Source organism: Ambystoma mexicanum, chromosome 3q, assembly GCF_040938575.1.
Source record: "Ambystoma mexicanum isolate Mex_15411 chromosome 3q, UKY_AmexF1_1, whole genome shotgun sequence".
In the NCBI taxonomy this organism is placed as follows: domain Eukaryota; kingdom Metazoa; phylum Chordata; class Amphibia; order Caudata; family Ambystomatidae; genus Ambystoma; species Ambystoma mexicanum.
In genome coordinates, this window is record NC_090926.1 from 526,999,532 (window position 1) to 527,012,587 (window position 13,056).

A 13,056-nucleotide genomic window follows, 5' to 3' on the forward strand; every position below is an offset into this window, starting at 1 on the left:
AAAGGGTGTAACAAAAGTGGACCAAGCAGGCTGGGACCTCAACAGTACCCTTCTACATTATTTAGCTGTTTCATGGTTTTGAACCATTATTTGGGATGTCGGCTGCATCAGACAGTCAGTGAAGGGAGAATGCACACAGCCTGTCATTGGCTGGACTGGAGTCACAGTGTTCACATGAGTATGCTACCAAGCAGATGTGGATTTACTGATTTATCATCATCAGCCACTGTACCAAAACCCAAGTATGTCTTTTTATTAAACACCAGGTAAAGGTTTATCACAATTATTATGGTTTTGCATCAGTAGTGCATCTTTAAATGCAATTTCTGTATGAAGTGATTGTGCAGTCACAACAGTGGTCAAACAGGACACCTGTGACCTATGAACCCGCTCTCTGCATGAGGTGCAGATCAAGGAGACTGATGAGCAGGGCAAGGTGTGCACAATGCTTTGGTAGAGGGATGACCTACGGGTGATAGGCAGGAGGAGTTTTCTTAAGGAATAACCAATACTACATAATAAATGCTGCTGGATTCCATTTGGGTGTGAGTGCTAGATACGAACTTAACAGCTGTCAACTCCCCACACATGCGGAGGAGTTCTTGGCACTGATTTTGCAAAGTGGCAAGGTTGTACAGAGAAAATCCTTGAAAGAGTTTTGGACTTCACTGGCCGGGTGAGTTAGTGCCAAGTGAGGAAAAAGAATGAATGGGATGGCATAATTGGTTGGCAGTGCAGGGAGTTAAAAAAAAAGAATACTGCATGTTCATATTTCTCTATATTTAAAATGCCGAACACCAAATTGTTTTTTTTGCAATGTGCCTGTTTGTTTTCTGTTCTCTTTTCTATTTTGTAGGCGATGCTGTGATATCATGTGGTAAGATGTATTTCTGTTTATAATTGTTATTAGTACCCAGCGAGAGTCAAGCAGAATGCAACACACATTCTGATTGGATCTCGGGTCCTTACCCGGCTGAGAATCTTTGGATTTTCGGCCGGGATTCCAGCTGGCTTGTCCTCGGCAGGGGTCGTTGCAGCCTCTCAGCCAATGAGGATGCTCGAAGAGGGGCCCCGCTTCGAGCCTCCCCACGGCTGACAGGCTGAGTTCACCCCCACCGGGGACTCGGGTAAGCTTGTTTTTTTCTTTCCCTTCTCCTCCCTCCTCCCTGCCCTCCCCACCCCACTTACCTTCCATCCCTCGGTCCCCGGTGGGGGACAATGGGAGCCTCCTGCCGTGTGGAGACTCGGAGCTGGGCCATCCCTTTTTTTTCATTTCTTTTTCCCCTTTCCCTCCCTCCGCCCTCCCAACCGCACTTACCTTCTTTTGTTTTCAGGAGCGGACACGCTGGAAACGCTTTTGTTTCCAGCATGTCCTCTCCTGATGGCCAAAGTATCCACAATATTGGAACCTAGTTGGGGGATCTGAAACTCAAATCTTCCCTATCATCATATCACAATTTGATTTCTTTCAATTCTATTCAGGTATTGCTTTTTCTTATGGGGGTTTTACTCCACACTGTTGGATTCCTGTTTTTGCTTTATCCTTCAAGGTTTTGCACATAATATGTTGTTTCCCAAATAAAACTTTACAATTTTATTTTGTTTCTTTGGAATGCAACCTTTATTAAAAGATTAGAGGTGTTGATCTAATATCTCTCGGCTGCAGAGGAGATTATATAAGTCGAGAGATAAACTTCATGAAACTGTTTCATAAGTCATATTTGTTAAAAAAAAACATCATTTGGAGTGTATGGACCAGGAATAGTCAAAGACGACTCCTATTCCTTTTGATTCGGAGATGTATTTCTTGATGTGGACTCTGAACCAAAACGTTTTTATAAAATTTACAAAATTTACACGATCCCTTTTCGTGTTGGGATCAGAAGTGTGGCTTGATTTGGGGATATCTCTGATCCATCATTATTCCAATCAGGCCACATGGAAGCTGACCGGTTTCAGTGGTATTGAAGTTATTAGGACCACTTTCTTCAGGGCTAAGGACCAACACCCCTTGGTGAGATTAGGTGTCATTTTTCTCCATTCCAGTCATTACAGGAGGCAAAGAAAGTTGCATACAGGATCACAGCTGGGCCAAATACATCATAAAAAACTGTATGAAGTGCTCTACTGTCAGGGTAGAGAGGCCGATACAATGAAAGAAACAATATCAAAATCTAAAGAATCCTCAGCAACAGTAATGGAGATCAGGTTGGCTAAAATGTAACTTGAGTCTGCTTAAAGTCCAGGCAAAAATAATATGACACCTGATCAGAGGGGAACTCCACAGAGGTTGCCGCCCTCGGCACCGATGTTTCAATCACTTGATACTAGTAATAGGCAGAGTTACATTAGCCCTAGGTACTTAGGAGACAGACCCCGGGCACGATTTTTACCCAATATGTCAGGCATGAGCAATAATCAGAGACAAAATCAAGATCAAAGAAGTAATAGTCCCCACCAGACTTTGGGGACAAAGAGCAGATTTGACCCCAACACCATGATATTTGGTAACCAGGACAGACCACCAGGACAGACCACAGTATGTGGATCGATTTACTAAAAATGGGAATCAGCATAGGGGACAGTACTCACAAAATGAGAGACAGGACACGAGGCAGAATATGAACTATGCTTCACGTCAATACAATCAATCACCACCACCAGGGATTTACAACCAAAGAATAGGTACACCCCACTCCCCGCCCCTCAAGAGTTCAGAAACAATTCTAATAGGAATCAGTGTCCTGAGAGATACCAGAATAGACTTAACCAGGGATTTAACCAGGGGGAGAACAACCAAATATCGGCATAGGCCGCAAAATAAAGATTCTAGAGAAATTGAAAGATTCCAGTGTCTCGAGGCCCGAGTAAAAATGTTGGCTGAACAAATAGAAGGGACAGAAGGTCATAGAAGTGACCTGGTGGCTTCTGATAATACGTGACTAAATATTCATGACACCTGCAATGATAAAAAAACAGATTCCCTTGATCCGGTTTTGCATAATGACCCTGAGCTGTTTAATGATTTAAAAATGAAAATACCTGCAAATTAACATGAGGCAGAAATTGCAAACACATCTAAAAAAGAGGTTTGATTTAACCTAGCGTTGACTCAAATGTTGGAAATTTGTACAAATGAAAAAGGAAAACGAGAAGAACATGAAATTCCAAAGGAACAAAGAGACAGATTTAAGGAAGACAACTCATGCATGGATAAAATAATTGATGAGGGAATAGATGTCAATGTTAAAACACCCTCCCTAGACAATCGAGATGCTAATAAAATACATGCAGGAAGAGGAAGTACTAAAAAGGAGGGTGCAGATCAGTCACCTGAAAAGTTTTCTGAGGCACAGATTTTTGAAAAATTTAAAAAGACTGGTGTTATGCCAAATACCAATAAATGCCCAGAATTAGAAAATGAGCTATCAGGTGATGTTTATACGCATATTCAGTTGGGGAATTGCAGTGTGAACTCTGATGATCCCCGGATGGAAGAGCGAACAGTGGCCACACTCCAAATGACCTCTGAACATGGGGAGATGGGTAAGGCTCAAATGGAAATGGACAGAAAGGAGGGAAACATGTCCTTTCATTTACTGATGTGCTTAGCCAAGAGTGAGAAGGGTCTGAGAAAAGTAAATCCTGAAATCAGTAAAAAAGTCACACTTTTTGTGTGTATTAGAGGAAGTTGAAGACATATATTATGCTCCCATTACTGGGGAAGAGAAGTGCAATACATTTGCTATGATTAACACAGGTGCACAGGCCACAATTATGTCCAAAGAATTGGTAAAAAGTATCAATGAAGGGAGATCTCCACGGAATCAGATCAAAGTGAGACAGAGTGAAGGACCAGTACATAACTTTAACGGTGAGGAGGTGCATATCGAAGGTGTCACTGAAGTTGACATAAAGATAAGAAAACACAGAATGAAACAGGAAGTATTGATCACATCTATTTGTGAAATTCCATTCTTGATAGGAACAGATTGCCTGAAAAGATTGTCTCCTCTCATTGATGGGGTAAATGGGGTTCTATGGTCTTTAAATAAAAAAAACCATTAAGGTCTAAGAAAATAAAGTCACAAAACTGCAGGGTAAATTAATGCCATACTGTTGCCAAATTGAATGATGCAGTGGAAGTGTACCTACAGAATAGCTGTGTGCCTAGTTTCACCGTTATTTTGATGTGTCAGGACAAAATGCAAAGAGAAAAAGAAAAACAATCTGTGCAGATTTATTTGGATCCTAGGAAGAAATGGCAAACTGAAATAGATGAACACACATTGTACTTCTATTTAAAAGAGAAGAAGTGCAAACAGAACACGATCCCTAAAGCAGACACAGACAAACACATCACCACTCTTGCTGAAATACATATGGAAGAAGAGCAGCCATGGATTCATATTGGTATAAATGGCCATGCTAAAATGATAAAAGCCACTTTGGCACTTGAACAGGAAAGGAGTTTTATTAATGAGAAACTACTGCAGGGAATAATGGAAAGGGAGGAGATCCTGAAATTTAGAATTAAAAACCAATACATCTCTGGTTTGGACAATCCAGATTTAGAAAATCAAATTGTAGGAAGTTACATGCTAAAGATTAATGTTGGACAAAAAACCATCTACCACAACGTGTGGATAGTGAGTGGAGCACAAAAAGATTTTTACATGGTAATTATATCATGCACAGGATATGCATGGTGTTAGATTTCCTTAACAGAAAAATATGGTCACGGCTTTGAAGACAAAAGAAAGGCTTATCATTGTGCACAATTGGTGCCATATCCAATTGAACCAGAGGTGAAGAAGGATATTACTATTCCTGCATTCACCAAGCAGGTTGCTATAACACTAAAGCGCACGAATGGACAGCAAATGAAGGATTCTGATGCATTTGTGTGCTTGAATGAATCCATGAAACAGTAAGGGCTGGATTATGAATATACCCCATAGGGAGATATTGGGGAGGGGTCCGTCAAAATGATGGTGGATAATAAAGGATGTCAAGATGTTCATTTAGAAGAAGATTCCGTCCTAGTAATGGCAATACAAAATCACATTATACTGCAGATTTCAACAATATGGTGATTGGGAATATCCCTGAGAGATATGTAGATGTGCAGGGTATGTTGCCAGAATACCTGGATTCTCAACCCAAAGGGATGTTCAAAATTCAATCTGAGTACCGTTATGATTCCAATGAGACAGTGTGCTGTCACCAGGAGAATTGTATGTTATTTGATTTAAATGAAAATGAAACAGGAAATCAGCACATTGAAATGGAGGCTGATATACAAAAATATTTAAAAGTGGCAGCTTTGCAGAGAGATACGGCCACACAGTTGGAAGAAAGCACAGAGGTTCCTCCATTGGAGATTTCCTAGAATTTTCATAAATGGTAGAGGAGCAGATTATGTTAGCAGATGCCTGTGATAGCGAAGAGGATAACAATGAATTGAGAAAAATATTTATGAATTTAAGGAGGTTTTTGCCAAAGACGCCTATGATTGCAGCTTAACTGATTTACATGTTGCCACATTGTTGTCACATTACCAGTGGGGTGTGGTAGAAATCCAGTATTTGTGCAACAATATCGATTACCACTGGCATGCTTAGAGTCATTGGCAGAGATAATTAAAAACTTGGAGTCCAGGGGAATTATCAGACCTATTCACAGTACCTCCAACACTACCATTTTGGGTGTATTAAAGCCAAATGGTCAATGTGCGCAGAACTGAGGGAATTAAATAAAAGAGTGACATTGTCTAGATGGCCACTGCCAATCATTGCTCAGGTGCATGGGTCAAAGGTATTTACCACATTAGATCTTACATCTGGGTACTGGTGTGTGCCATTGGCCTAAGACATTCAGAATTTATTTGCACTTTCATTTGATAAAACGCAATACGCTTGGTCTAGAACACCATTTGGGTATGTCAATAGTGGGAGCGAATTTGGCATATTTTTGAGAAAAGCTATGCCAGATGCAGCAGAAAGAGGGACATTAGTTTATGTAGATGATGTCCTGATAAAAATGAAAACTTAAAAAGTCATTTTGATGAAATTAGACATGTGCTTGACCAATTGTAAAAGGCGGGTGCCAAAGTATCTTTACGGAAAGCCCAATGGTGCAAGAAAAAGGTGAATTTCCTAGGCCATGAAGTAACTGAACACGGGTTAAATCCACAAAAGAAAAAGGTGGAGGCCATACAGAAATTGAAAGATCCTAGAAACATGAAAGGTTTATAAAGTTTATTAGGAATGACGCGATAAAACAGGAAATTTATTGAAAATGATGCTGAAATCACTCAACCATTGACTAAACTATTGAAGCTGAATACGCCCTGGAAATGGGAAAAGGAGCAATCTGCGGCAGTTGCTAAATTGAAAAAATGCCTCATAAAAGCACAAAGCTTGGCCTATCCCATAAAGAACATAGATTTCTTTATAGAAATAGGATTCACTGAGCAGTGTATGTCTGCAGTGTTATCTCAAAAACATGATTTAAACCATAAAACTATTGCTTATGCAAGTAAGGCATTTTCTCAGGTTGAAATTAAATTCAGTGAATGTGAAAACGCTCTTCTGACCACTGTATGGGCATTGCAACATTTTCATCCCATTGTCCAATGGGAGAAGGTGATCATTGAGACAAATCATCAACCATTGCAGTTTGTACAGACTAAAAGGATATCAGGCAATCTAGCACAGTCCAGAATTACTTCATGGACATTGGCATTGCAGGGCTTTGCTGGAGAAGTGAGATTTTGCCAGAAAAAAAGAACCCAATTGCTCAAAGGTTGGCAGATCTACATGGTTGTGCAGCTGAATGTGTATCAGATGAAGTAGAGGCACCTGAGACCTATGAACCCGCTCTCTGCATGAGGTGCAGATCAAAGAGACTGATGAGCAGGGCAGGGGTGTACACAATGCTTTGGTATGGAGCTTTCTAAAAGAGGAGGTCTACACCACTCCAATGGAAAGTCCTCACATATGGGTGCATACGCCAATGCTGGAATTGCCTGATCTTCTTAGATGTTTGCCTATCTGAATTACCATGCATTGTAAGTTAACAATGGCATTGGTGCTTTGAGTCAAATACATACATTGGTGACATCCATAATGACTTATGGTGCTAACTTTCTAAAGGTCCTTGCAGATGTGGGCACAAATGGCTCCATGTCAGCCTCAGAGAAAGCGTGCAGTGCCCCCTTCACCTACAGGCATTTTCTTTTAGGGAGTGCAATGCCTCACCACTATTTTCTCTCTTATTTAATCAACTAGGGATTAAGGAGAGCTTGAGGTCAGTACAAAGATGGCCTCATCATGAGTTGGGTGGTATCCAGGTGGTAATACCATCCAACTGTAATTGTGTTAGTGCCAACCAGTCCGGTACTATTAGTTCCGGTTCACAGGTTGGGTATTAACAGTAAATTCCCATGCTCCATTGGGTCCAGTGTACCCTAATGGTGTATTTTCAGCACAAATACCATGCACTAATACAGCCAGCGGTAATAGTGCCAAAAACAGGGTGCTGAATGGGATTTTTACCTCTAGAAAAAAGCTGGAGGTGACACAGCCTATTTAGTGCTCAACTCGTGATCAGACCAGCCCTTAAACGCGGCAGTATTACATTTACTGAAACATTTAAGGGATACCGGCCAACTCGTGTGAGGCCAGAAAGTCTTGTACAAACTCACCATCTAATTTTGATAAGGAAAAAAAAATCTAATTGCAAGTTAACATTGGGCTATGCACACTATTTAAGATAGTTGGGTTAAATCAGTCAGAGTCCATTTACAAATTCCTGCAGCATGAAGCAGAGTTCCTGTGTAATATTTAATGTAACATGGATATAGGTATACTTTTACTGTACTTTCATTCGTATATCCTTTTACTTTATATAGTGATTCAGAAGCTTTAACCATAGCCGGAAGAATAGCTGAGGGCCAACATGCTTGTCTTGGAAGCAAGACAACACCAATAGCACGGGTTCAAAAACTTATTCTGCGCTTAGAGGCTGGGCTCTGGCATGAATCACAATATAAGAACCAACATTCAACCTATAGCATTTTATTTTGTACTTTAGTGTTTAAATAGAGAGCAATATATGACATAACTCAACTACCAGAGAGCATAACTTGACTTAATAGCTCTGATCAAGAACAAACATGTTTTAATGACACATGGGCCACTTATTACCTGGCCTCCCTAAGCTTCTTGGAATGTAATGCAGCGTGGCAGATAAGGTGATGTCTAAAATTAGAGCTGGCACATCTAGTTTGACTAGAGCAACATCATGCCCCCACCCCTAAAAAAAGTATCAGCCTGTTCACATTAACCAGATGGCTCCATGTGATTGGGCAACACTTTTCTAGTGGTGGTGTTAAAAGCACCCCATTGATTGCAAGCAGAGTGGGCAATTACTTCAAAGGTATTGTTCCTCAATTGCAAAGTGAATTAGAGTGTTTAGAGAGTTTTATATAGATGCAGATTCGATGTTGTACAAACATTAACCCTAGTTAGGTCATCAAAATATGAAGGAGAGTGTTGCAGAAATAAGTAAATGCATGTTGTTTGAAGTACTAACATGGATCCTCAGCCACAGGTGCATGAACATATAACTAAGTTAGTTGGAATTCAAGCTGCTCGACAAATTAATAAGACTCACGAAAGCATGGCATAATGTGAGAAGAGCAATCATACATTTTATAATGTTGCTGTCAAATCAAAGCCTTAAAGGGCAAAAGGTTTTCCATGCAAACCAGTATTGCATTGTTCTGAATGAAACAAGCAGGATCCCACTGGGGGTGACTCTCCTCTGGGGATAAGGAATGGTCAAAAAATGATTCCATACCACCTCCCCTCACTTCAAACGTCCAACATGTTTTGGTTATATAGAAATTGAACATGGCTAGCATGTACAGGAACCTTTTAAAGAGGATTGCTTGGGTTCTGACCTGTATTTGTTGCTGCCTCTTGATAAAGACCAAGACCAATGAAATCTTCTATTCTATTCCAGGTAGGAACCAAAATACAGCTGCATGCCAAACAAGGAGGGGAATTAGCCAAAGAGTTAGAAATGACATTGTGTGCAGACATGTGATGGAGGCATTCGCTCCCTCACAGGAATAGCTTGAAGCCACAGAGTCGGTGTGGTGGGTGGAGACTCAAGGCCGCCCAAGGAGCCCGTCCACTTCAACAAGGCCAGAGATGCCAACGAGCTGATGATCAGTGAGGAAGGAACAAGAACCGAAGGATACAGGATGTACCAGTATTTTCTCCCGCCATTGCTGAAGCCCTTAGAAGGGAAACGCATTGCAGAATAGTCAACCACGCAGACTGCAGCAAAATCAGGGATGTGGATTTGCATGGGCCAAAGAGCAGTGCCGCTGTAGAGAAGGTACATGGCAGCATCCGAGGAGCAGTTGGATGGTAGTGAGGCCACAATCACACACATGCTGAGCTGAGAATATGAATAACCCAGGAATCGTTGATAGAACAGAGAAGCCAAATGGGACCACATGGTGCTAACAACCCAAATTCCCTAAGGGGCTGTGGAAGAAGCAACATACGAAGTGGGGCTAAAGAAGCCCACGTAGGATTTAGAAGCAGTATATCTCCAAATGGGAGAGTGGGTACAGACCAAACCGGGCAGAGCAGATCTGCAGTCCAAACCGTGAGTAATAGAAGCAATAGACCAATCTGAACTAAATAAGACCAAACCAGCACAGGCCTGACCAGCTGAATTGCCCATAAGGGGTTGAGAGAAGCAACAGACCAAATTGGCTTTAACAGGCCTGTAGCCCACACAGGGATAATGAACCAAATACCCCAGGAGTGTCCTCAGAGAAACACCAGGCCAATACTGGCTAAAGAAACCAGAAGTCCATGCAGGGATGAAAAGTTGAATGCCCTGCAAGGGGGTGAGAGAAGCAACAACATAAATAGAACTGAACAAGGTCATAGCCCACATGGGCCTAACTGTGTGAGTACACCATGAGGGGGTGAGAATAGCAACCACACAAACAGGGCTGAGCAGGCCCATAACCCTTACTGGGTTGAGTATAACAATGCCCCACGAGAGGGAGAGAAAAGCAAACACCACAAAAGACCTGAGCAGGCTCATAGTCAACCCGGGGCTGAGACATCGACTACCCCACAAGGGAGTGAAAACATGAAAAATGAGAAAGAGTAGCATAGAAAAGGAGACGACATGAGGCTAATATTGTGAACAACCCAAGAGGAATGATGAGTGAACTTTGTTTTTGTTGTGAATAAAGACCTATCCAGGGCAAGAGGACTCATTCCATAAACCAAAGACTGTTCGGACTACCTCACAAGGCCACTGTCTGAAACAAATGAACAGATAGAAGACATTTTGATTGTGTTGGGCACATTCTGCAAAACCAAGAGCTGGAAGAGACTGTAAGAACTCTTTGGTGGGTGGTCAGAAAACCAACCAGCACAAAGGGAGAATAAAACTATACTAAGGTGAAGCTTAGAGTTTATATCTTTCTTTCTTCTATAGTGGTAAAACAGATAGGAGGTTACCATAGATTTGGACAGAGGATAGAATTTATTGGTCAGAAGTCCCGACGAGAACCCATTTGTAATTTTCAAGCATAGGGAATCCATCATAGAGCTAGGGATTAGAAAAGGTTTTATTTAATTAACTTAATAAACCATCTGAACCAAATATGTCCTCTTTTCAGTCTGCCTGGCTTACCACAAGTGATGTCAGAACAGTGATACAAATTACCCAAGATAGATTCAGACCCACTAACTCTCTTTATGTTTAAACATATAGACACACACGCCCAAAATTGTACAGTTAGGTATTATCTCCTTGTTAGGAGCAGTTAGGAAACACTCTGTGACATTAGAGAGTAGAGCACCGATCAAACACAACTAACCCGTCCCCTGACTAGCAAACTCCCCTTTGGGTCTGAGAAGGATGAGGAGTTAACTCAGTAGGCCCTTTATTGGTTTTTGGACCCCAAAATCAGTGATATTGGGAATATTGCTCCCGGGGTCTCAGGTTGAAACATAACATCCCCACACTCTTTCAATAATCCCCTATAAAGAAGAATTGACAACCAGGCCAGAGCAGAGCAACTCCATTAGTAGACTCTTGACCACTTAGGTGTTATAATCGTATCATGAATGGGAAGTATTGGGAGCGCTCATTAAAAACTTCGAAAGGTTGGCCAACCAATTCAAAAGGGGTGACTCACTTAAAAACGGTTATTTAACTCTTCTCCTAAAGTCAGAATTACGACTGTCCTTCCAGATGATTAATTTGAATGTGACTACCAATTTTGGTGAGATGAAAACAGCTTTCTTAGGAAAGGTCAGACCGAATATTTCTTTCAGAGGAAACTACGAAAACACTCAGTTACTAACCAATGAGACCCCGATGGAGTTAGCAGGCAGTATACAAAATCTTATAAACCAATGGCTAGTGAGGTGGTCCTTACCAACTGCCTTAGAGATCCTGACACAGTGGCAAGTTGTCAATATTTTGGATACGTTGTTAGTTCTATGATGAAAGCCACCAGCATGTTTTGTGTAATTTCATGAATTATATTGCATTTGCACCAACGTAGAAAATAAAAATCTGAACACAAACATCTGGTCATTCGTTTCACCATTAGAATTGCTGGCTGTATCTAAAAATTATTTTTTTTCCCAGGTCACAACACATTTCAGCAAGACAATTCCCCTTCTGCAGCAACGGTGGATGCCATCTGGTCTCATTCCTTCTGAGGTTAATTGCATGGCTATTGTTGAGAAATTCATCGTCCAACAGTGCTCCGGGGATTTAATAATATACTTTGAATTGGTTAGATCTCTCCAGACTGTGTGTAGTGACACTACAATCTGATCCACTAGAATCTGGCACAACGTTTATCAATGGATTTGCAAATGACTATCTTGCAGTTCATTGTTATGCAAAAGCGTTAGGAGCAGTTAAATGTTTAAACATATTAAAAATCACCCAGATGTTAAACAAGATGTTCTTGGCAGAGACCTGAGAAACAATAACACATTATTGAACGAAAAACTGATTACAGAAACGTTGCAACGGTACAATTGCAATTTTGAACAGTGCTAGTGCTAGGGGAAAGCACTTCACTAGTGTAAACAACTTTGCTTTAAACTCATATTTACACCTATGCAAAGCTAGCCAAAGAGTTAATACCGTTCCTAATTATCACCAGGCCACACTTTGAACTTGTGCAAAAAAAGCATACAAAAAATGAGTTGTTTGCAATAGAACAAAGTACACCTCAGTGCCAACGCCGTACAGTATTTCACTTGTACCAGTCGAAGGTTTCTGTAATTAGGTCTTGGAGTGAATTGCTACTATGAACAGGTTACATCAAGGTAATTGCACCATAAGGATGAAGGAACAAAGTCAGAGTAGAATGTTTGTATTTGTGAACCACAACACAGGTATGTTTAACAACCACTGATTATGTTAACATGTATCCTTTGTATCCAGGAGAAAAAAAAAAAAAAAAACATATGTTGCAATTACAAATTATCAAAATGTGTATGAATCACAAGAATGGTCAGAACTACATCCAGTTATTCAGTGTTAGCCAAAGAGAAGAAGAAGCCCAAAACACATTTGGAGGATTGGAACATATGTTAATGGCCAGATGAGAGAAATAAAAGACCCAAGCCCAGCAAAACAATTGAACCTGATCAATGGGTTATATGTCATCACTTCGATTTGTGTACGTCACCTAACCAAAAGACCTATTTTTTTCGGTCGATTTTATGCAACCGCACCCTGCAATGCCCCCCCACCCTCTTTTCTCATTTTTAGTGAAAATCGTGGGGGTTTCCCCACCGAAACCCCCTCCTTCAGCCCCCACCACCTCCCTCCCCTCTGAGGCCCTGCCAAAAACACACACACACACACTTTCAACCCACACATACACAATCACACACACACAAATTTACCTGATCTCCTTTTGGCTATTTCCGGGCCCTGGTGTACCTGTCAGCCCACGCGCACACTTGTATGCATCACAAG